Genomic DNA, 25,039 nt, shown 5'->3' on the forward strand with positions numbered 1-25,039 from the left:
GAATAGAGGACACGGACACAAACCCAAATAAATACAATTTTCTCATACTAGACAAAGGTGCCAAAAATATGCAATGGAGAAAAGATAGCCTCTTCAACAAATGGTGCTGGGAAAACTGGAAATCCATCTGCAACAGAATGAAACTAAACCCCTATCTCTCATCCTGCACAAAAATCAACTCACAATGGATCAAGGACCTTGAAATCAGACCAGAGACCCTGCATCTTATAGAAGAAAAAGTAGGTCCAAATCTTCAACTTGTTGACTTAGGATCAGACTTCCTTAACAGGACTCCCATAGCACAAGAAATAAAAGCAAGAATCAACAACTGGGATAGATTCAAACTAAATAGCTTTCTCTCAGCAAAGGAAACTATCAGCAATGTGAAGAGAGAGCCTACAGAGTGGGAGAATATCTTTCTACTCATACTTCAGATAGAGCACTAATTTCCAGAATATATAAAGAACTCAAAAAACTCTACACAAAGAATACAAATAACCCAATCAACAAATGGGCTACGGATATGAACAGACACTTCACAGAAGAAGATGTACAAGCAATCAACAAACATATGAAAAAATGTTCACCATCTTTAGTAATAAGAGTAATGCAAATCAAAACTACACTAAGATTCCATCTCACCCCAATTAGAATGGCGATTATCAAGAATACAAGCAACAATAGATGTTGGAGAGGATGTGGGGAAAAAGGTACACTCATACATTGCTGGTGGGACTGCAAATTAGTGCAGTCACTCTGGAAAGCAGTGTGGAGATTCCTTAGAAAACTTGGAGTGGACTCACCATTTGACCCAGCTATCCCACTCCTCGGCCTATACCCAAAGGACTTAAAATCAGCATACTACAGAGATACAGCCACATCAATGTTCATAGCTGCTCAATTCACAATAGCCAGACTGTGGAACCAACCTACAAGTCCTTCAATTGATGAATGGATAAAGAAACTGTGGTATATATATATACAATGGAATATTACTCAGCTATAAAGAATAATAAAATTATGGCATTTGCAGGCAAATGGATGAAATTGGAGAACATCATGCTAAGTGAGATAAGCCAATCTCAAAAAACCAAAGGACGAATGATCTCGCTGATAAGCGGATGATGACACATAATTGGGGGTGGGAGGGAGGCAAGAATGCAGGAAGGAGGGACTGCATAGAGGGAAAAGAGGGGTGGGAGGGGTGGGGGAAGGGAAAAATAACGGAATAAATCAAACACCATTACCCTATGTAAATGTATGATTATGCAAATGGTATGCTGTTACTCCATGTACAATCAGAAACAACATGTATCCCATTTGTTTAAAATAAAAATAAATTAAAATAAAAAAATAAATAAATTGGGCTTTTCTATGAAGGGTTTAATAGTGAGGTCATTCAGAAAGGTGTTGGCAGGTGAGAGAGTCCATGAAGGAGACGGAAGTGCTGTGGAACAGGAACAGGGAGTGATAACAGTCCTGGATGCAGAAGGGAGGGAAAGAGAGTGCCCACTGATGTGGAAGGAAGACAGTCAGGTAGAGAGTCCACCTGGAGTCCCAGGTCAGCAGAGAGAGAGGGAGCTCTATAGGAATGGATATCCTGACTTCTCCCTCTTCCCCTCTATTTTAGTCAGGTTTTTTTTGCTGCTGTGGTTAAAAGAACTGGCCAAAACAATTAGAGGAGGAAAAGTTTCTTTGGGGGCTCACAGTTTCAGAGGTCTCAGTTCATGGACAACTGACTCCATTCCTCCGGGCTGCAGGTGAGGCTGAACATCATGGTGGAAGAGTGTGGGAGAGGGAAGCAGCTCAAATGATGATCAGACAGCAGAGAGAGACTCCACTCACCAGGTTCAAAATATATACCCTAAAGTCACCCTCCCAGTCACTCTCCAGTCACACCCTACCCTGCTTCAGTTTCTACTCAGTGAAAACCATCTTGGGATTAATTTTAATTTGCTGATTGGATTGAGGTTCTCATAACTCAATCATTTCTCCTCTAAACCTTCTTGCCTTGTCTCACTCCTGAGTTTTGGGTGACTCCTTGGACACCTCACATCTAAACTATAACAGCCTTCTGATTTCTCTCTGGGGCTTCTCTCTGGTCTGACCCAACTAGAAGCCAGAGGGCAAGGGAACCTATTGACTCAGCTTATGCAGGAAACTTCTAAGGCAGAAAGGACGGTAGAGATAGGCAGAACAAGTTACACAGGGGGAAATGGAAGACACTCAGGACACCTTCTGAGGTGTAATCACCTTTGCTGACCTTGAGCCAACTGCCAGACTAGCAGATGGGGCTATACTAAGTCATCCAGAGCAGCCACACCAGCGTCTGACCTTGGGTACATGTGTGATTGGCAGATCTGCCCTGCCAGAAAAACTGCCGCTGACCCACAGAACTGTGAGAAATCAAATATTTGTTCTTATGTTTTGAGATGGCTTGTTATACAGCAAAAGCTAACTGCTACAATCTTACAAGGTTGTTACAAAAAGTAAAGGATCTGAGGTGAGTCAAGCATTTGGAACAGTGTGCAACACTCAGTGTTTCATCAGCGTGTTAGAATATATCACATAACCTTACATAAATGTTCCACCGATGTGTCACTTTCATACACATCACTGCTGAGCTGTGTCCCCTGCCCTCTTCTTTTCAGTTGTTACACATCTTAAAAAATGTTAGACTTTGATGCCTCTGTCAAGTATCAGATAACTATACCTATGTGGGTTTGTCTCTGTGTCTTCTATTCTATTCCTTTGGTTTTCAGGTCTGTTTTGATCCCAGTACTGGGCTGTTTTTGTTACTGTAGCTCTGCAGTATAATTTGAGATCATGTATTGCGAAGCCTCTAATGTTGCTCTTTTTGCTCAGTATTGCTTTGGCTATTCTGGGCCTTTTATTATTCCATATGAATTTTAGGACTTTTTTTCTAGTTCTGGGAAGAATGTCATTATTATTTTGATGGAAATGGCATTGAATTGGTAAAAGCCTTTTGGTAATATGACTATTTTGACATTATTAATTCTGCCTATCCAAGAACATAGGAGGTCGTTCCATCTTCTGAGGTCTTTTTCAATTTCTTTCTTCGGGGTTTATAGTTTTCATTGTAGAGGTTCTTGACCTCCTTGGTTAGATTTATTCCCAAGTTTTTGGTTTTTTTTTTTAAGTTATTGTGAATGTGATGGTTTTCCTGATTTATTTCTCAACAGATTCATTATTGGGGTATAGCAAAGCTGGTACAAAATACGGAGAGTGGGAGAGATCAGTGTGTGTGTGTATGTGTGTGTGTGTGTGTGTGTGTGTGTATCTCATGAAGATAGGAGGGAGATCAGGGGAGCAAGAGGAAGGTTATTGGTGGGGAGGGAGGAGGGATGGGAAGGGAGGAACCGCATGAGGAAATTGACCAAATTATTCTATGTGCATGTATGAATCTACCACACTGAATGACACCTTTATGTATATTTGTAAATCACCAATTAAAAAAAAAAAAAAACAAGAAGTAAATAGGAGGAAGACCAGTAGAGGAGAGGAAGGGGAACAGGGGGAGGGAGGAGGGGAGGGAAAGAGGAAGTACTGGGGACTGAAAAGGAGCAATTTATATTCCATGCATGATTATGATTATGTCAAAATGAATCCCACTCTTCCGTGTCACTGGGTGCACTAATAGAAACATTTAACAGTATGCTTTAGTCCATCTTTGCATCTCCAGGGTGGTAGTAAGCTCGGACTTGCTCCCTTCGCTTCCTTGCTAGGAGTTCCCATCAATGTCTTTCTGGGTAAATTGAATGGAGCTTTCTTCTCGTTGGATTCAGGGAGAAATGGTTTCCAAAAATTGAGCTGAAAGGTCCTCTGACTCAGAGCTATTTTTTTTTTTTTTTGGTAGTAATTTCCCTGAGAAAGTTCTTTGCTAGTCACTTTAAAATTATTTTCATTATTAAAGTGAGGTGAGCTGCGTGTCTGATCATGAATCTTTCAATGCTGAAGAGCTCATGTCAGTCTCCTCCCTCGATTCCAGGTCCCCCGCCCCTCGCCCAGACCCACTCAGGAGGCAGCTTCCTTCTGGCCCTTCTGGCTCTTGCCATCCACCTTTCAAATGATGCCGGCGACACACGCAGCGCTTCTTTTTCAGCCTCGGATGTCATCCACTCACACCCGCCACCGTGAGTCACAGGCATTATCTTTCTTGTATAACCCTTCAGTCTCCTCTTCCTATTCTTCCCTCCCGAATATGACAAGTACATTATTTTTGTTATTTTATTGATCGGTTTAAATGATCCACTTAAACCTCTATTTCCTATTCCAGTAACTTTATGGAGCATCTTGACTCCACTCAGTATGAGATAAAAACTTAGCCTCTGACCCCTCTCCTACTTCTTCCCTCATTATCCCTGCAACTTCTGTCATTGGGCTTTTATATTTAGTTAATCAACGTTGGCGGCATTTACATTCTGCTGCCTAAACTTCTATACTCAGGCCAAAGGTTGACATTAAAGTTGAAAAAAAAATATGGCCTCCTTGACATCATACTTCAGGCCAAACTGTGTGCCAAGATCACATGTTTTTCTCTGCAGGATTCTGTGTGCCGATAGGAGAAGAATGTTTCTATCCCCAAATCAGATGCATCTCAGTGACTCCTCAAAACCTGCTTCCTATTTGGACCATGGCTGTCTGTAGAATATTTGCTTTGTTTTCCCTGGAATTTCTGTTGCCTTTTCTTTTTTCCTTCCCCAAAGAAAAATGTGCTTTGTTCATTTATTTGTGTATTCTTCAAACATTTATTCGACATCTGTTTTGCCAGGTGGCATTCTAGATTCTCAGAACAAAGACGGAAATGAGACAGGCCCCAATGCCTGCCCTTCTTGGAATGTCCATTCCTCTGCCAGAGGTGAAGGCAGCCAGTGAATGAGGAGGTCCATGCACATGGAGGAGGAGGAGGAGGGAGAAGAAGAGGAGGAAAAGGAGGAGAAAGAGGGGGAGGAGGATGAGGGAGAGGAGGAGAAGGGAGAAGGGGAGAAGGGAGAGGAAGAGGGAGAGGGAGAGGAGGAGGGAGAGGAAGAGGAGGAGGGAGAGGAAGAGGAGGAGGGAGAGGAAGAGGAGGAGGAAGACAGGAGGAGGAGGGGAGGAGGAGGAGGAAGGAGAAGAGGAAGAGGAGGAGGGAGAAGAGGAGGAGGGAGAGGAGGGGGAGAAAGAGGGGGAGGAGGGAGAGAAGGAGAGGGAGGAGGAGGGGGAGGGGGAAGAGGAGGAGGAGGGGGAGGGGGAGGAGGTAGTGTTGGAAGGAAGGAGAACAGGGAGCCTCCAGGAAGTGCCCTGTGTTCAGTCTACAGTTCTGAACTTGCTGGTCAGTGAAGGCCTTTCAGCCATGGCCAAACTGGTAGTTTTCTGAGGTAGGGTAGGCCAAGGCTAGTGATTTTGGTATGGTATCAAATTCCTATAAAGCTGTTCATTTTTCCTCTTTAATCAGGAACACAGGTCCATTGCCAGAAAGCATTTAAAGTGCCGACCTCATGGATATCACAGTGACGTGGATTATGGGTTTCAGTGCTTTCTTTTAGACAATAGTGACTTCTTTTAGTAGGTAGGGGAAGACAGGATGAGGTTATCATGAGTGATTTATATTCCTTTATTTTGTACTTTCCATATCCTTCAAATTTTGTTTAATAAACATGGCTAACTTTTATAATTAGTAACATTATAATAAAGTAACATTTAAATAGAAAATACTTGATTCAACAAAAATACTAGATTTGGACATTAGATTAGCATAAATTGGAGAAGCATGTACATGATCCTTAGTTACTTTAAAATCCATTGGACGGAGTTTGAATTTGACTGACTTTTTTTTTTGCACATTTTCCCATGAACCTGCAGAAAGTAAAATAATAAAAATAAAGAAAAGCAGACTTTTTTTTATCTGTTAGGAAACAAAGACCTTTGGCTTGTTTGAGGTTAAACAAACAAAAACTCTTAATACATTCTATTGATCTATTTATGTAATAATTTTAGTTTTCATTGACACGTATTAATTGTAACTGTAAGTGGGGTGCAGTGTGATATTTCTACACGTACACGCAGAACACTCTGATCAAACTCAGTCTCCCTCTCTCCCCAACCCCCACTTCCTGACCTCTAGGAATTCTACATTCTACATTCAGGTCAACCTTTCTTTTTCTTTTTCTTTTTTTTTTAAGCTTCCACATATGAGAGAGAACACGTAGTACTTGTCTTTCTGTGTCTGGCTTATTTCATTTAACACAATGTACTTCAGTTCCATCCATTTTGCACAGATGACGGGATTTTATTCTTCTTATAGCCAAACAGTATTCCCTTGGGCACGAGTGACACATACTCTTTATCCGTTCTTCTGTTGGAAGCCAACAAATATATGAAAAAATGCTCAGTATCTTTAGCCATCAGGGAAGGGCAAATCAAAATGACTATGAGATACCATGTCACTCCAGGCTAGTATCAAAACAACAAAAAATAAAAGCTAACCAGGATGTGGAGAAAAAGGAACTCTAATACTCTCTTGGTGGGAATGTGAATTAGAACAGTCACTCCAGAGAACAGTATAAAGTTTCTTCACAAAACTAAAAACAGATCTACCATATGATTCAGTTGTCCCACTTCTGGGTATATATCCAAAGGAAACGCTTTTTTTTTTTTTTTTTTTTTTTTTTTAAAGAAAGGGTAAGAAGAAACGTGGGCCTCCAAAGATCCTTCCTTCAAAAGCACAGTGGCCTGGAGTGGCCCTGCCCGCCCATCAATTAGGCCTCACTGGTTTGCACCCAGCTCCAGATTGCTGCTCCCTCCCTGAAAGGCTTTACTCCTTTTCAGAAGAGCCACACAGGGCAAGAGGGCCTCTCTCTTCTTGGTTTTTCAAATAAGCATGTATCTCAGGAAGAGGGCAGAAGTGCATGCCTGGGCTTCGTTGCTGATGACAGATGACATGACCATCCCTCGTGGGTGTGGGTGGTATGCTAGCTTGTAAAGAATAACACACTGGGCCTTTATTGCTTCCAAACTGGGCTGCATCTCGGGGCTCTCAAGGACACACCCACTTGAGGAAGTGGCTGGTGCCTTGGCTGGAAGCCACAATCAGAAGCTGGCCTCTCACACAGTCTGTGTGGGCACTACAGACCTTTATCCAGTCCGGCCTGCCCTTGTTAACAAGGCTCCTCCCCAGCTGCTGATTCACTCTGGTGGGGCATCGACCTTCCAGCCCAGCATTTTGAGAGTAGTGGTCCTCTGGTGGAACAGAGACAGAATGAAAAGACCTTCCCAGAGGCCACAGCTTGGAACTGGAGTCAGACTTGCCATCCTAGGGCAGCTTGGTCCTCTACTTCGGAAGCCTCCATAGCTGCAGAAGACAGTTGAGGTGACTGAAGGACCAGGGAGATTATTAAACTTAGGCCAGTGTGATGGGCTGATAGATCTGACTCCTTAAGAATGTTATAGGCCAGACTCTAAGGGAGATGACTAAACAGACTCCCTTTTGCTCTGAGACTCCATGTTATGTAGGAAATAAGCTTCTCCCAAGGGAACACCCCACCTCTGTGCCATCATCAGTTACTTGGTGTGACATGTTTAATAATATACAGTGGCAACTCCTATGTAGTAAAGAATTGCTCTCTTTTGATTCCTATTGCTCCTTAACAATGTACCATGTAAACAGTGGTTGTGTGGATGTTAGTAGCCATTCTTTAGGTTGTACCTAGGTAAGGGTCATTTTGACCCACTTCCCCCTCTGTTGATGATCTCATGATGTTAGTTTGTAATTTCGAATCATAGCAACAGACACTTAAGATTGATGTGATTTTTGGTATAAGAACCCCTACAACCCTGTGGTCAGGGCTGTTCTCCCAATAGCCATTTTTTGGGGCATTGTGTGAGACAGTCAGCTGGCCGGCTTAATAAAGACTCTCAAATTTGGACTTCTCAGTGGTGATTGGTCTGTTCTGAAGTTGCGCCCCATAACACCAGGTTTTGCACACTTTTTGGAATCTTTGCAATTTGATTTTTCTTAAAAGTTTGCTACAAAGGCATAATTGTAATGTTTTGTACCTTCCTTTGTATTCAGTGGAGAAATTTCACTGAATAAATGCGACGCAGAATCCAGGTCTGGCCTCTTCAGGAAGCGAGACTCACGTATTAGTTCCAGGCTGTGCTACTGCTGGGGTAGTGAATGGGGATGGCTCAGGTCCACCCAAGCCCTAGAGAGCGATTTTGGGGAGCATTCGTAAGCAGTGATGGTCTGGAATACTATAATACCTTTATGTTCGCTTCTCCTTCTTAAGAGCGAGAAGCAAAGAGTCCTTCGGGACAGCAGCTGGTGTGGAAGGGGAGATCAAGGCAGGGCCACGCCTGGGTCATCCAGGAGGACACCCTCTGAGGCAGCAGGGAGGCCCGCCCTGCGAGGCCCATATTAGATATGCGATAAACATTTTTGTTAAAAGGCACATCAGTGAGCTTCCAGATATTTGTAGGAATTTCATGGGACATAGGAGGTCTGGAGGCACAATTAATTTGGGAAGTAGTGGCATAAACAAAATTAAGAAAGGCTCTTGTCCTAGGCCTTCCCAGCATCTGGGATATGCTAGTGAGTGTTACAAAGTCCCAAATAGAGACACCTATGGGCCCTTCCTGTGTCCCTGACCACCTGTCCTTTGGAGGAGGGGACAGAGGACTCTCAATACAGGAGTGTCCAGGGAGCACAAATTCAGGAAAGAGCAATCTAGCTGACTCTCCTTATTTCAGAGGTGAGGAGGCCCTTTGGTTTAGTGAAGAGATGAGGTTTTAGAGTCAGAAAACTAAGGCTGAAATTCTGTCCTATTGGAAAGCTATTCCCACATATCCATTTGCCCATCTGAGCGAGGGGATGGTTGTGACTCTGGTCCTGTGACTTTTATTCCCCTCCCAGTGGGGTGTGAACAACAAAGGAGGTGTTTAATAAATGATAACTCTTAAAACTATAATTGGGAAACCGAGTCCTGGAGAGTCTCAGCAGGCCCAAGGTGACCCAGCAAGTGAGAGGCAGGGCTGAGTGGGATACCTGGGTTTCTGGTCTCGTGCCAACATTCCTTTCACTGTACTTGGCTGACTGATAATAGGAGTTGTAGTTCTTTCATAAGCATAACAAATCAAATAGAAGTTGCCAGATGTTTCCATTTCACCGAAGAATGAAGTTAATGGATGTATATCAGGGCTCAAACCGAAGATTTAAAGAGAGATTGCTGAGTATAAGCAGTCATAAAAGCTGTCTAGGTTGGTATTTCGGCATTCCTGGGCAACACAAACCGCTATTTGGTCACATCTGGTCTCCATCAGGACTGAAGTGTTACATAAATACATGCATAGTTTAGAGGGTGAGGAGGCCCTACTGAGACACGCCAGGCTTTGTTCTGCTTCAGCTCTGCAGAAGGGGCCCCTGAGGCTGCCCGACGACCCTGGGATATGCCCTCCCAAAGGACAGAACTTTCAGCTCCCCTAAATGCCTCCGGGATGGAGTACCATACTTGCCTGTCCAGTTCAGTTGCACTCGCTCGTGTTCAACACACCTTCAGCCTTCCAACAGAAAAATCTGCTTACAGATACTTGGTGGAATTCAGTTCAGAAGCTAAGAAACAAAATGCTTCAATGACTCTGTGGGGTTCACAGGTTGATTGATGGATGGGTCCATCCATCATCCATCCACCTATCCACCTACCTACCCACCGAATCATCCAGCTGTCCACTCCCCTCCATCCACTTGTCTGGTGAACACCAGCTTCTTGCATGTGCAAAGCACTGGTCTAGGCACAGGGAACCCAGCAGCAAACAAACCAGGCATGGGACTGACCCCTGCTTCCAGAGAGAGAGATAGGCATGAAGCAATTGCACACTTGTAGTGACCAAGGTGATAAACCCACCAAAAATATTGCAAAGTGCTCTGAGAGTGTGTCAGGGGAGATGCCTCTTAAATGGGAGGCCAGAAAGCCTCCAGGAGCCCATTGGAGAGCACCCTTGAGCCAGCCTGCAGGTTGGCTGTTTTCTCCTGGTCCCATGGTTTTCACAGTTAACCCCATGACATAGCCTCCAAAACAATGCTACCCCTTCCTTCGCTAAAATGGTTGACATTTTCCTATTATCAAGTCCAACTAAAGGACCGAATCTCAGCAAAGTCTACACCACGGTGAAGGATGGAGGGAAAACCTGGGGATTCCTGCACATCACACCGTGGCAGAATTCTGCCTTTAGTTCTGCTAAAGGTAGTCAGATGCCAGTCCCTTCCTAGGTACAGGGCTGTGACCACAACATCGTGTGTGATTTGCTTTTTAAAAAGAATCAACCAACGCAGATCTTGACTGGTGCCCTTGCGGACACTCACACACAGAGTGGCTCTAGCCAGCATTTCAAATTTGTTGTGGCTTCTGCTTGGTGAACCTGACCCACATAAACACACAAGGAGCAGAAGTGTCCCTGCTCCTGGCTTCAGGGAGCCGAGCTGCTCTATGTACACAAACACCCCAAGGTCGAATTGCCTGCGTTCAGACAGCCTGATTGTGGGGGACCCGCAGGACTGGGCTCTGTTCTCAGGCGCTTGGTGGTAATTACACACCAGGTAATTACACTGGTCTTGTTTCTGCTCTCTATGGCTTTGCCTAGATCTCAAGGAAGGGAGACTCTGGTTTTACGGTAGGGTATAATTCCTTCGCAGGGACAGGGTTTTTATGTGACTCTGACTCCTAAGTTGACTACCTGTGCTGTGGCCACTCATTTCCTGTTGCATAGAGGAGCAGTTATGCAGCCATGAGGGAGGGGATGTTGGATGGGCTTGTTCTTCTCTGTGACACGCATTTTGTGAGGTAGAAGAAAGGTCCTCTGCTTCTGAAAGCAACTCTTAAAATAAATGCATCAGGGCCCTTCAGGGATGCCTGCTTGAGAAGCAGCGACTGTAAAGGGGTCTTGATGGCTTCAGAAGTTGAACCAGTTGGCCAGCTCCTGCACTGATTTGCAAGTCAAAGCTCACACACATGGCTACAATAGGTAGGGATGACTGACTCATTTAGTCCTTGTAGGACACTGCGGAAACCAAGAGTAGAGAGCAGTTGCCCCTCCCCCAGCTTTAATGAGATATAACTGACAAATAAAGATTGTGTATATTTTAAGGTGTGCAGTGTGATGATTTGATATGTCTGAATATTGTGAAATGGTTACCTTGATAAAGCTGAACAATGTATCCACTGCCTTACGGATTTATTATTTTTGTGTCTAACATACCCAAAAGCAGGGTGTGGTGGTGCATGCCTGTACCCAGCTACATGGGAGGCTGAGGAAGGAGGATCTCTTGAGCCCAGGAGTTTCAGACCAGCCTGGGCAATATATTGATACCTAATCTCAAAACAAACAAACAAACAAGCAAACAAAAAAACAAAGAAAGAAAGAAAGGAAGGAAGGAAGAAAAAGGAAAAGAAAACCTATATGATTGCTCTTAGCATATTTCAAGAATATAAAACATACAGTATTATTAGTAATATTCAACTTCTGGTTTTTTTTATGTACAAAGGACAATTATTCAGCCTTATAAAGAAAGAAGATTCTGCCATTTATGGCAACCAATGCATTTTGAGGATATTATGCTAGGTGAAACAAATTTAGCTAGACAGAAGGAGAAATTCTGCCAGAGAGCTGTTCTTGAGCCTCGGACCTGTGAGCATCTTAGACACCCATCCCTTTCTTCGGAGGAGGAGACTGAGCCACGAGGTCAGCAGCAGAGCTCAGCAGCCTCTGCCTGGGGCCGAGTGTCTGACGATGCAACTTCCCAGAAGTCCTGGAACAAGGAACACTGGAACTGGAGAGCTGGAAAGGCCCTCTGCACCGCATCTCACGTGGAGATCGCTGACAGAAAGGAAGGCCGTCATTACGGGCTGCTTGGGCCCAGTTGGCGGGACTTGGGCTTGTTTTGTTGCTTGTTGTGTAGGCCATGACTGGGGCAGGGAAGCAGAGCCCCTGGGATGGTCCCATCGTGAAGCCTTGAGTGGAAGCCCAATAGCCTGGAATACAGCGAGACAGGGCCAGACCCTGCCAGGAAGGGAGACAGACCCACCACTCTGCAGACTTCCTTAATATCACTTAAAGGCAACCCCAAATCTAGTCTCTCCCACATTGGAACTGAAGCTCTTGGTAAAAATATCCCTAATCTGTAGACCTCTTTCTTTCATTTTCTCATTTTCCTTTCTACTCTTCTGGTACCTTTGCCTTTTCCCCTTTCTGTACTAGTGTGTTCTGGAAAATTCTGTATATTCTCTGACTGTTCTACAACTTCCAAGGATTTGCATTAAAAGCACCTGCAATATTGACTTTATCAACTTGGACCCCATCACTGTGAGGGGAATGGCCAATTATTTCTCTGAGGAACTGACAAAGAAAGAGACAATGGATAAAAAGGAACCACTTAAAACCCAGGCAACTTTGTAAGTGGTCAACTTTACAATTTCATTTCAAGGTATCATTTTGCTTTTCTTCCCATTTTAAATGTCCTCGTGAAATCCTGTGGGGGCAACTGTGACTCATCAGCCAGGACTCTTCATTACATGGAGGCGTTGTGGCCTGGCTGGTTGGGTTGACAAGCCCGTGGGGACTTCTGAGAGGGAGACACTTAGCTCTGAATGTTAGATCATCTTTCCCAGAAAACAGAGTGTTTGAGGTTGGTACCAGAAGCACACACATCACTGATCAATGTTCTCCCATGTGCCCAGCTGACAGCATAGCCCAGGAGGAAAACAGGAGAGAAAGAAAAAGCAACCTGGACTCCACACAGAGATTCCAGGTGCGTAACATACAGGTCTTCACCGGTAACCCGGTAGGGGAGGGCATGTGATGTCATCTCTATCTCAGTGGCACGTCAAGCAGCTTCTGTAACTGTGATGTTTCAATCACCAGCAAATGGCCTGGGGCAGGAGAAAATGACTTGGATTGCATGGATCAGTAATATTTTCAAAGGAGATTCAAACAACAAAACTGCTATTCATTACCTCCACAATTCAGAGAAAGGATAGTTGAACACCCCCCGAATGTAGGAAGTATCTAAAATAATGGGTAATAGTTAAATAGGGCACATTTGTTTTTCTGAAAAGTTTATCCCATTGTCCCTAGTTATCTGGCTTTGTTATGGACTTGTAAGGACTTCACGACAGAGAATGTCTAGTCCTGTCCAGTTCTGGAACGTCAGCCAAGGGCAAGGATGTCAGAGAGGTCTCAACTTCAGGGCCAGCTCAGGTTGATGGTCAGCTGCTGAGTGGAACACTGTGTTGTGAAGGATTCTGAAGTAGACTAATCCTTAATCATTAATCATTAGTAATAACTGATGTTATGACTTGAACATGGTTTGTCCCCTGGAAACCCATGCTGGAATTTAATACTCACTGTGAGATCTTAAGAGGGTGGAAACTTCATCTGACCATGATGTTTAGAGGTGAGGCCTTGGGATGCAATTAGGATTAGATACATCGTTGGAGTGGAACCCATGATTGAACACTGGTGACTTTATAAGAAGAGGGAGAGACCAGCAGACGCACACATGTGCACATCCTGTGTCTCTTGTCATGTGATGTCCTGCATCACCTTGGGACTCTGCCAGCAAGAGGGTCATCCCAAGATGCAGGCCCTCAACCCTGTGCCAGAACTGTATGCCAAAATAAATCTCTTCTTCATAACTTACCCAGTTTGTGGTATTGTGTTATTAGCAACAGAAAATGGACTCACATATCTGATTATGGGATTTTAAAGTATGGTCACGAATCCTCTGCATTCCTCCCATTGAAAGGGGGACTTGAATTCCTTCTCCTAGAATATGCATTAGCTTTGGTGACTTGCTTCTGACAAATAGAATGTGACTTTTTTTTTTTTTTTTTTCGGTGCTGGGTATTGAACCCAGGGCCTTGTGCTTGCAAGGCAAGCACTCTACCAACTGAGCTATCTCCCCAGCCCAGAATGTGACTTTTTTTGAATGCTCACACATGGAACCCATTCCCTCGGTTGTCCCTTAACTCTGTTGATTGTTTCCTTTCCTGTGCAGAAGACTTTTAGTTTGATAGAGTTTGTCTCATTTTGCTTTCATTGCTTGTGCTTTGGGGATCTTATCTAAAAAATCTTTGCCTCTATCAATGTCTTGAAATGTTTTTTTTCCTGTTTTCCTCCAGTAGTCCCTTCATTTGTGGGGGCTAAATAAATTGATCACATAGAAGTAGAGAGTGTGTAGTGCTCACTAGAGGCTGGGAAGGTACAGGTGGAGAGGGTATAGTGGGAGGTTGGAAAAGGGGTACCAGCATAGTTAGCTGGAAGGAATACGTCATGACATTCCGCAGCATGGCAGGGCAACCTGAGTTCGCGACAACCCATCATAAGGAGGAACTAGAAGAGAAGAGCTCGAAACCTTCAAACACAAGGCAATAACAAGGAGACAGAAATGCTAATTCCCCTGATTTGATGATGACACATTATATACATGTATCATAGTGTAATACTGTACCCCATAAATAAGTACAAATACTACGTCAGCAAATTAAAAAAAAATAACCAAAAACCTGGAACCCAGCCACCATGATGTGAGAAAGCCCAGGACATAGGAGGCAGCCACATGTAGGTTACTCTATCAAAGTCTCCAGTTGAGGTTCAGACAGCAGCCAGCATCCTCCGCCCAGCGTGTCCACAAGCCTGCAGATGATTCCAGCAGGCATCATCAAGCTGCTTCAGCTGACAATGTGTGAGGCAGAGACGTGTGGCTTTGGCCAAGTCCTGCCCATATTGCAGACTTGTGGATGGAGAAAAAAAAATGTTATGGTTGTTTCAAATCTCTAATTTTGGCGGTGGTCTGTTACGCAGCAGAAGAGAAACACATCAATCGCTGGATAGAAAAGTGATGGCAAATATTCTGTCCTGAAGCATCTGAAATAAAAATCAAACAATCCCACTAAAGGATTCTTCTGCTAATCGGTTCATGTTTTCACCTGCAAACTTAAAAATTAAATGTGGCTTACCTATGTGGATGAAAAAGGCCAAGGTCATGTTGATTTCAATAGGCTACACTCCACTAAACCTTCATGTGGAGTCTAACTCCTGTGAGCCCCTCCGAAAAGAGGCGCAAGGTTACCATGGCAACCTAAACAGGTGCTTTGCGTGGAAAATGAACAGGGGAGCACGCAGAGCCTTTCTTGCTGGGAAGGTGTTTCCTGATACATTTTGTTTCCTTCCAGGCCGAACTCTCCACAGCTGGTTTTCTCTTGGCAAGAACCCTTTATCTGGCAATGTACTTTTTTCTCCTGTGGAAGCAAATAACGAAGATTAAAAATTAAAAATATTTCCATCATACGACTTCCAAAAAAATCTTCCACCACCTCTTCGGGCAGAGCAAGCATCATCGCTGGAATGTGAAGGTGCTCTCTCTGCTCACTGCGGGCACAAGCCTGCCTGCCTGCTTAGGATGGGTCCCTTTGTGGGAGTCCTCTATGTAATGGGTTGTTGGTTCTAACCTTGCTCTGCTTTCTCAAGTGGTTCCACCGGAAGAATCCAGCCTGTGGTTAAATTGGGATGTGAGAACCTCACCACTTATAGGACAGGAGTCCTCCTCCATCCCAGGCTGTGCTTCTGGACTCCCTGATCAGTCCATTCCCATGCTTGGGTCTGCGGTGACTCATAGCAATCACTGTGGAAGGATTCAGGGACACAGGTGGCGGCTCCTGCATTTCCATGTCTAGTTAAACCAGTATCTGTGTTAAGATGATCAAGGCCTTTGACTACTCAAAGGCATGTGGTCAGACATAAAACTGCCCATTTAAGGAAGACAGGAGTGCTGAGGTCCCAAGGTCAGCCTTCTGGAGCTCATGACCTCTGAGCTCCTTGCAGGGGATGAGCTGAGTGGGCCCTTTGGAGGTGCCGGGGGAGGGATCTGAATGGGCCCCTGTGTGGGTACAGCAGGTCAGATCAGCCAGCTTATCCTTAGGGGTGGGTAGCTTGGCATAACCAGGGTCCCCATGGCCTGTGAGGAGAAAAGTGTCATGTGGCTCTTTTGAGGACCCCAAAATGGCTCGCCAGGATGGCAAAGGCCTCAGGAGGAGGTTGTTGGGTGTGAAGAGGTGATTTGTGAGTCTGGGGAGATGGCCACTTCCTCCTGCTGGGCTCCCACCGCCTGCCCAGGATCTTCTCAAGACAAGAAGGGCTTCGAAGTTGCAAAAGGAAGACCTTAGTCCACAAGTGCCTCCTCACTTATAAACCTGGAAACACACAGGAGAGCTGAACTTTCAAAGTCCTTTCAAAGCCTGAGCTGCTTCCTCCTGCCTCACGGTCCTGGATTGGCTCCTGAGCCTCCATCTTTGGCCCCAAGGCTCACCACAGGTCGCTCACCTGTCTGAGCTACCCTGCATTCCTTCACCCTGGACTGCAGCCCAGGAGAAGCCTGTGAGGAGCTGCCCGCTCCCCTCAGCCCACCTGCAGGCCAGGGATGGGGCACAGGATCTATTAACACAGCCCCTGGCTCCAGAGGTCTGTTCAGGCTGCACAGGCCTTGTCCCCAGTCCCCATGCAACTCCATGGGCCCTGCTGGTAGTGTCAGGGTCTGAACCGCATCACCCGACCCTCTTCCTTCCTCTTAACTCCTAATCACACCTCAGGCTCAGACCAGAGGTCAAAGGTAACTTCCAGAGAGGGTTCCTCCTGGACTCCCAGGTGAATGCACCTTGTTCCCCACATGTATCACCATTAAATGACAATTTAAAGATGAATGTTGGATTTATTAGTTTATTGTTAAAAATCAGCTCTAGAATGTGCCCTGGACACATGAGAGGCGTGGAGTCCAGGGGTCCGACAAGTCCTGGGCAGGAACAGCAGAGAGGAGCCTCCCTGGACAGCTGGGAGGGAGGGAGAGAGAGAATGAGAGAGAGAGAGATGGTGAGTGAGAGGGAGAGAGAGGGAGACAAAGAGAGGGAGGGGGAGAAGGAGAGGGAGAGAGAGAAGGAGGGAGAGAGAGAGATGGTGAGCAAGAGGGAGAGAGAGGGAGACAAAGAGAGGGAGGGGGAGAAGGAGAGGGAGAGAGAGGGAGAGGCAGAGAAAGATGGGGAGAGAGAGGGAGAGAGAGAAGAAGGGAGAGATGGGGAGACAGAGACAGAGACACACAGAGAAAGGGATAGAGAGATAGAAAGGGGAGAGGAGAGAGAGCGAGAACCAGGAAGAGAGACAAAGAGAGGGAGAGGGAGTAAGAGAGAGATAGAAGGAGAGACAGAGAGAGACAGAGACACACAGAGAGAGGGCTAGAGAGACAGAAAGGGAGGAGAAGGAGGAGGAGGAGAGAGAGAGAAACAGAGGGAGAAGGGCCTCAGGCAGAGGCCTCTGGTGACCTAGCTTTGGAGATCATACTCCATCATTTCCACTAAATTCTAGACCACCCCCCACTCAAGATTCAAAAAAGAAAATAGACTCTACCCTCCCCCCTTTCTTAAAATTGAGATATGGTGCATGACATTTACCATCTTAACCATTTTTCCATGTACAGTTCAGTAGTATATAAAGTATACTGGCTTTTAATAAAACTAGAAAAACGATGAAGTTCCATTTTAAATAACAGCTCCTGAGCTATACCACTAGTTGAATCTGCTCATTGATGTGCAATTTAAAGTTAAACCTAATGAACGGCACCCACGGGGGGACAGTGCCTTGGTGTCCTGTAACCATCACCACCCTCGTCTCCAGGGCTGTCCATCTTCCCACAGTGGAACTGTCCCCCCCAGACACTGTTTCCCCTCTGCAGGGGTCCCTCTGGGTGAGAGGAGGAGAAGGTCACAATTCGGCCATTTCTGAAAAATGGAATCTTCCCCAGATCATCCGGGCTTCTCGCTGCAGTCGGGAGCCAGAGGACCGGGAGAGCTGGACCTCACTGGCCCCTTCTCCTTCCTGGCCAGCTCGGGTTCCATGTTGATGTTGCCACCACCACGCTTTTAGATTCCTTCACTTGCTGACTTGAGGTGTGGGTGCTCCCAGGCCATAGAAGGTTCCACAGTCTTCTGCACATTAATCGAAACCTTGCTGAGCCTAACAAAAGTGCCACTAAAGATCTGGTGACGGTGGAGAGGCGGCAGCACCTAAACCTCCGATTCTGATGACATGCGCCAACTTGGGTTCAGCAGGTGATTGGAAGTTGCCATCCCAGCCCCTCTGACCTGGGGTCTGTACTATTATGGTTTGGAACCCAGGGGCGCTTAACCACTAAGCCACATCCCTCACCCTTTAATTTTTTTATTTTGAGATAGGATTTCACTAAGTTGCTTAAGATCACACTAAGTTCCTGAGGCTGACCTTGAACTTGTGATCCTCTTGCCTCAACCTCCCACGTCCCTGGAATTACAGGCTTGTGCCACCACACCTGGCTGTCCTTTCTTTTGAAGCATCTGTTGGGCAAACTTCGTTCTCAGGTGCTTTATCATCGGGTCTGTGAAACGCCTTTGCTTTTTCTTGAGAATCTCTAGCACAGCAGGGACCTTCTTTTTCTCCACTTTGGTAACCTCCATGGTTCCAGCCAGAAAAGAGCCTATTAGTACCTTCAAGGCTTCGTTTTTTCATCTATAAAAACAGGAGATAACTTATATGCTGTCTTCCAGTTATAAAGTTCTGTGTTTCTCTTTTTTTCCAGCTCATCCAAAATGGTAACATATTAAGTCTGGTTATGCTGTTGATTTCTTCATATGGGATCATGAAGTCCCTCTCTTGTGAAGACCCATTTTTAGATTTTTGCTTTCATTTATTTTATTTAAAATGCATAGAGCAGAGTTCCTTTGTACAATTAATAGTGAGCGGGCCTCGGAGACCCTGTGGTGCTCATTTGCATTTGTTATCTGTCAGGGGTTGTGCAGGGTTAATTCCATGGGGTAAGGTGGGTGCTATGGTTTGGATCTTAAATGTCACCAAAGGACCATATGCCTAAGACTTGGGAGGTGGTGAAACAGGAGGTGGGGTCTGTTGGAAGGAAGGTATATCATTGGCGGCCTGCTCTTGAGGCGGGTATTGGGACCTCAGCCTCTTGCTCTTTCCTTTGCTTCCTGGCTATCATGAGGTGAATTGACTTCTGCCATGTGCTTCTGTCATGTTGTACTGTGCCACCACAGCCCCACCCCCAAAAAAGGGTCAAGTGACTATTCACTGTGACCTCTGAAACCATGAACCAAAATAAACCTTTCTTCCTTATAAGTTGATTTTTCAGACATTATATCAGAGAGATGGAAAGCTGATTGGTACAGTGGGTGCAGTCAGAAACCTCACCATTGCAAAGATTTGGTAGGTCTCAACCCTTTCTTGCAGATCTGGAGCTCCCTGCAGGAGATGAGGCAGATGGGAGCAGGTCCCAGGGTGAGGAGGCTGCAGCACCCCGAGTTCACTGACTGAGTCCCCGACTGGGAAATGGATGTGTGTCTCTGCTTTCATGTCTAATTATCCTTCCATGTCCCCAAATTCATGTGAAAAATCTCATCTTTGAGAAATAATAATCAAACTTGCTTTCCAACAAATCAATCCTGCTTTTTGGTAAAAAATAAATCAGGAAAAGGTTCTGATATTTCTTTTTTTAATATTTTTTTTAGTTGTAAATGGACACAATGCCTTTATTTTATTTATTTATTTTTATGTGATGCTGAGAATCAAACCCAGTACCTCACACATGCTAGGCAAGTGCTCTACCACTGAGCTACAACCCCAGCCCCAATCCTGATTTTTAAAATATTTAAAATCTGAAAAATGTCATTTCTGGGTTAAACGTTTCCACATGGACAGCAACTCACAGATCCAACTTTTCACATAAAACTGAAGTACACACGAGAAGGTTTATATGAAACTTTTAAATTTTTATCACATTAAAAAATGTGGGCTGACCTTTTGGAAATACATCTGAACTGAATGTATGGGTGCAACTGTTTCTGTGAAACCAACATTCTTTGAACTGAGAATGCAATTTTCCTTAAAGGCTTATTATTTTTCATACTCAATCAGAGTTCCCGTGACCCAACATCCTGCTCTGCATTTATTTTTCTAAAGGGAGAGCTCAGCGCATCTGGGAATGGAAGTGGAGGAGCTGACCCAGGCAGGGAGCAAACAGACTGGTGGAACGGTTTGAGATGCCCCCCAGTAAATTCAGAGTGAAGGAGATGGACGAAGGAGACTCAGACAAAATAGGAGCGTTCCTCAGGTGACAGAGGCGTTTGCGATGCCTCTATATAACCAGAGGCCCGGATGTGTCCTGCTCACTGATGTAGATGGTGCAGATGAAGAAAGACTTGAAGTCGGAGCCCACTGCCAGGGGCACGGTTCATAGTGTCTTTGGATTGACCTTCTCTAGAGAATGTGGATTCTGCTCCACTCCACAAGAAAACTGGCCCCAGTCCTCCGACATGCACTGCATCAAAATGATAAATTGCATTAAAAAAAAAAATCTGAATCCAGCCGCCCACTGGTCAGCATATGTAGCCCTGTGCAAAGAGTCTCTGTGTGGCCACTGACTAGGATCCAGGCAGGAAGATGAGGCTCAGCATGAGTTCCCAGCACCCACGCCTCTGGGCTTGGACGGCCTATGAAAAAGGTCATCGTTCGAAAGTCCCCCGGATCTGAAGCATAAACACTGCATAATAAGAATGGTTTTGGAAAGAAAAAAAAGATGGTTTCCATCATTTCCCAGCTGTCTGAGTTAATGGGCTGCTTCTCTGAGAACCAGAGAGATTAGCCCTAAGAGGAGACACAGATGGCCAAGTGTGAGCCTCGGGGGACCCAGCCCTGGGCCCTTCGCACAGCTGCTTCCGGATTCACTCTTCCTCTTCAGTAAACACTCTCCTAAACTGCTGGTTTGGAAGCAGAGCAGGGCCATCAGAGACCTTTGATGTTGAGGGAGAATGGCGCTGGAAGGAGACTTCAGCGAACACAGGAACAGGGCCAAGAGGCGTAAACCCTGCAACGCTCTGGAGCACGAGGACCTCAGCCACTCAGCCAGCAAGACCTCTGCGGTGCACGGGAGCTCCGGAGCTCCTGTGGGAAGACCATCTCATCTTTTGCCAATAATGCTTGTCTCCAAGAGTAGGGACCAATATTAATAGAAACATTTCCATCTTGGCTCCCATAATTACAGGTCAGCATTTCTTTGCAAACTCTGTTGAAATATTCCCATGCAGAGGTTGAGATCAAAACATGAGAAAGAGATCTTGGAGGTGCCTGGGAAGACTTAATGACAAAAGGGAAGTGGATGTGTCTGTCCAGTCCCCTCCTGCTGGAGGTATGTGCTGGGAAAGGCAGTCTCAGGGAAACAGCAGCAGGCTCTGGGCTAGCACTGAACATCGCACTGTGACACGGACGTCCAGAATGGACAAGGGGCTGTCACATTGCATGTATATGCAGGTCCAGATGGCTAGAAGCAGGGCCAACCTGGCCTTGTGGCTGGACAGGCCGGGTAGTAGCTGAGTATGTTGTTCATGGGTCTGAGCACCAGGTTCGTGTATGCAACCTGGTTGGCCACACTGCCTGGTGGGCTGTGGAAGGACCGTACACACACTCACACGAAGCACCTCATGGTCCCTGGCAGAGCAGATCACCAATTAGTGCTGCTTCGTGACACCTCTATTATCTGACTTAGCACAAACATGCAGGAAACCAAACGTGATTTCCTGCTCTTTATCTCATCTGCTTGCCTCAGCATATTCTTAGAAACTTTTTCTTATTCCACTGTCTGTTGCAAATGATCAAGAAAACCACCCTCAATTATAGGGAAGCCACCTGAACCATCTCAGAGACCTGGGGAGTTATTCTGCTTTATAAGAGCTGAAGACCTCTGTCAGCGAGCAGTTCAGGCCTGAGCCCGGCAGGCTGGGGGAGAATTTTCCTCATTGCTACCGACTCATAAAGTGCAGCATTCACAGGAGAAAGAGGCCTTGGATCCTGCGATGTCAACACTTTCCTTTTGGATAGTGAGGTCCATAGACTGGATGCTCCTTGTCCTCTGTCACCTGTACTCCTGCGGGTGGGCAGCTGTAGGGAAGACCACAGAGGCTGCACCTGAGGCTTGACCTCTGCTCAGCTTGGAACTCAAAAAGTGTGTTGTTCCTCCCTCAGAGGGAGTGGTGAGCCGGTACAAAACAGTCAGAGAGGAGAAAAATTCTAGGGCCAGTGCAAGTGCCAGCACAGTTGGTGACTGTAGTTGGTGACTGTAGTTCTAGCTATTGCAGATTTCACAATAGCTAGAAGACTTCAAATTTTCTTTTCTTATTTTTGTTTAGCAAAATCACTATTTTTGTTTGTTTTGTTTTGAATGTTCTTAAAACAAAGAAATGATAAGTGCTTGAGAGGTTATGCTTATTACCTTTATGTGATCATCACACAACATATAACACTGTGCCCCATAAATATGTACAATTATTTTGTGTCAGTTAAAAAATAAAAATAATAAAATGATAAAAAGAAATAATGGGCCGGGTGTTATGGTGCAGGCCTATAATCCCAGTGACTTGGGAGGCTGAGGCAGGAGGATGGCAAGTTGGAGGTCAGCCTCAGTAACTAAGTGAGATTCTGTCTTAGAATAAAAAATAAAATCGGCTAGAGATGTGGCTCCATTATAGAGTACTCCTTGGTTCAATCTCTAGTACCAAAAAAGAAAGAAAGAAAGAAAGAAAGAAAGAAAGAAAGAAAGAAAGAAAGAAAGAAAGAAAGAAAGAAAGAAAGAAAGAAAGAAAGGAGGGAGGGAGGAAGGAAGAAAGGAAAGAAGGGAAGCTGTGGTTGTAGAGCTAGGGCAGAGGAGACCAACATCTGTCCATGATGCCGTGGAGCTAGGGAAGGCAGTACTAGCCAACCTTCTCTACAGCTCTGGCCACAACTTGCGAGTGGTTGGGGATGTGCCCACAAGACCTGCCTGGACAGGCCAACAGGGAGCAGGATGTGGGACCTGTGAGGGACAACCCCAAGGTCTGTGGAGATGACACACCTGAGTCATACGGACAACTCATGACGGACACTGGAAAAATAATGCTGAACCTTTACCTGAAGACATTTTTAGGCTCAATGAGTCTTTCGAAGTGAGGGGACGCAGGTTTTCAACTGTTCCTCCTGCAAAGAACTCGGTCCTGCCACAGATCTGGCCTGTGGCCTTAGATAAATATTCATGAATGAACATGCAAGTGAATAAATGGGAAGATCATGTGCTGTACATCCAGGCAGGTGTGTGTGGTGAAGCCCAGGAAGAGAAGCGAGAAAGAGGGTCCCACGATCCTCTTTAAAGGTCCACCCTAATGATCTAAGGGCCCTCAGTGGCCCCGCCTCCCGAAGGTTCCACCATCTCCCAAAGGCCTTCGGGCCTTTGGGGGCCACTGGGCATCCAAACCACAGCACTCACTGAAAGACTCCATCTTATGGAACTGGTGCAACACTGAAGCTGGGAAGTACGTTGGCATGGTGTGTGTGCATCGTCCTCCGCCCTTCCATCACCTGGGTGGACTCCTGCAGTGACCCCCAAAGTGTAAACGCAGACCTGTTCTGTCCCCTCAAAGATTTCATCGACCCACCCCTCACTGTCCCTCATGCCTGGAACCCTAAAACCTCACCTGCCGGCTCTGTTCTCCCTCTCTACCATGCTGCCATTTTGAGGAGGTTTTGTAAGTGGGATGGTCCAGCGTATGATCTTTTGAGATGGGCACCTTTTGCAAAGCACGGTGCCCTTGAGATCCATCCGGTTGTGTATTGATAGCTCATTTCTCTTTATTACTGAGTAGCAGCTATTGAGGCTGCTTCCAGAATCCGGTTCTGACAAGGAAAGCTGCTATGAACATTTGTATAGAGGCTTTTATGGGGAGATTAATTTTTCTTTCCCTGGGATCAGTGCCCAGGAGTGTGATTGCTGGTCGTACGGTAGGGTATATTTGGGCTTTTAAGAAATCGGCCTGCTGTGTTCCAGGTGGCCGTACTGCTTTACACACACACACACACACACACACACACACACACACACACACAAGCCATGAGTGAGAGATGCAGTTTCTGTGCATCGTCACCAGCATTAGCCTTATCACTATTTTTTTAGTTGTTTCAATAATTAGGTAAGTGACCTCATTATGGTTTTAATTTGTGTCTCCTGCATGACTAATGACGCTGAACATCTTTTCATGTGCTTTGTGGCTGTGTCTGCTTGGTGAAATGTCTATTCATGTCATTTGCTCGTATTGGGATGGGATTGTTTTTCTTCTTATGGTTTCTATTGGTGCATTGTAATTATACATGAGTGGATTTATTGTGACATATTTGTACATGCAAGATCATAACTGAACCAGTCTCATTCTCAAGTACTTCCTCTTTCCTCTCCCTACTCCCTCTGATCCCCTTCCTCTAATCTCCTGCCTCCCTCCTGTTAATATTTTTATTAGTGCATTATAATTATATATGAAGGTGGGATTCATTCTGGTCACTTTGTACAAGGATGTGGCATAATTTGGTCAATTTCATCTTCCGTCTATTTTTGTGATAACCCCCCTTTTTTCTCTCTCTCTAGCTTCCACACGTAAGAGAAAACATCTGACCTTTAACTTTCTGGGTCTGACTTATTTCACTAAGCATGCTGTTCCCCAGTTCCATCCATTTAACCAGCAAATGACATAATTTTTTTTCTTTTTAAACTGTTGAGTTTTTAGAGTTCTTGTCATCTGTGGGCACATCCTTTGTCAGGTACTTGGTTTGAAATTTTCATTGCAGGCTGCAGTTTGTCTTTTCACTTCTTACCTGGCCAAAGGTCTTTAATATTGATGAAATCAACTTACTGATTTTTTTTTTTTTTTTTTGCTGTTATGTCTATTTGCCACTCTCAGATTTTCTCCTCTATTTTTTTTTATTTTCTGAAAGTTTTATGGCTTTAGACTTTACATTTAAATATTTGACCCATTATGAGTTGATTTTATGTAAGATGTGAGTTTTCCAGGTCAAGGTTCTTTTTTTTTTTTTTTTGCCTATGGATATTCCATTGCCCCAGTACCATTTAGTGGGATTGGGGTTGTAAGATTTTTAAAAGATT

This window comes from Sciurus carolinensis, chromosome 15 (assembly GCF_902686445.1).
Source record: "Sciurus carolinensis chromosome 15, mSciCar1.2, whole genome shotgun sequence".
NCBI lineage: Eukaryota > Metazoa > Chordata > Mammalia > Rodentia > Sciuridae > Sciurus > Sciurus carolinensis.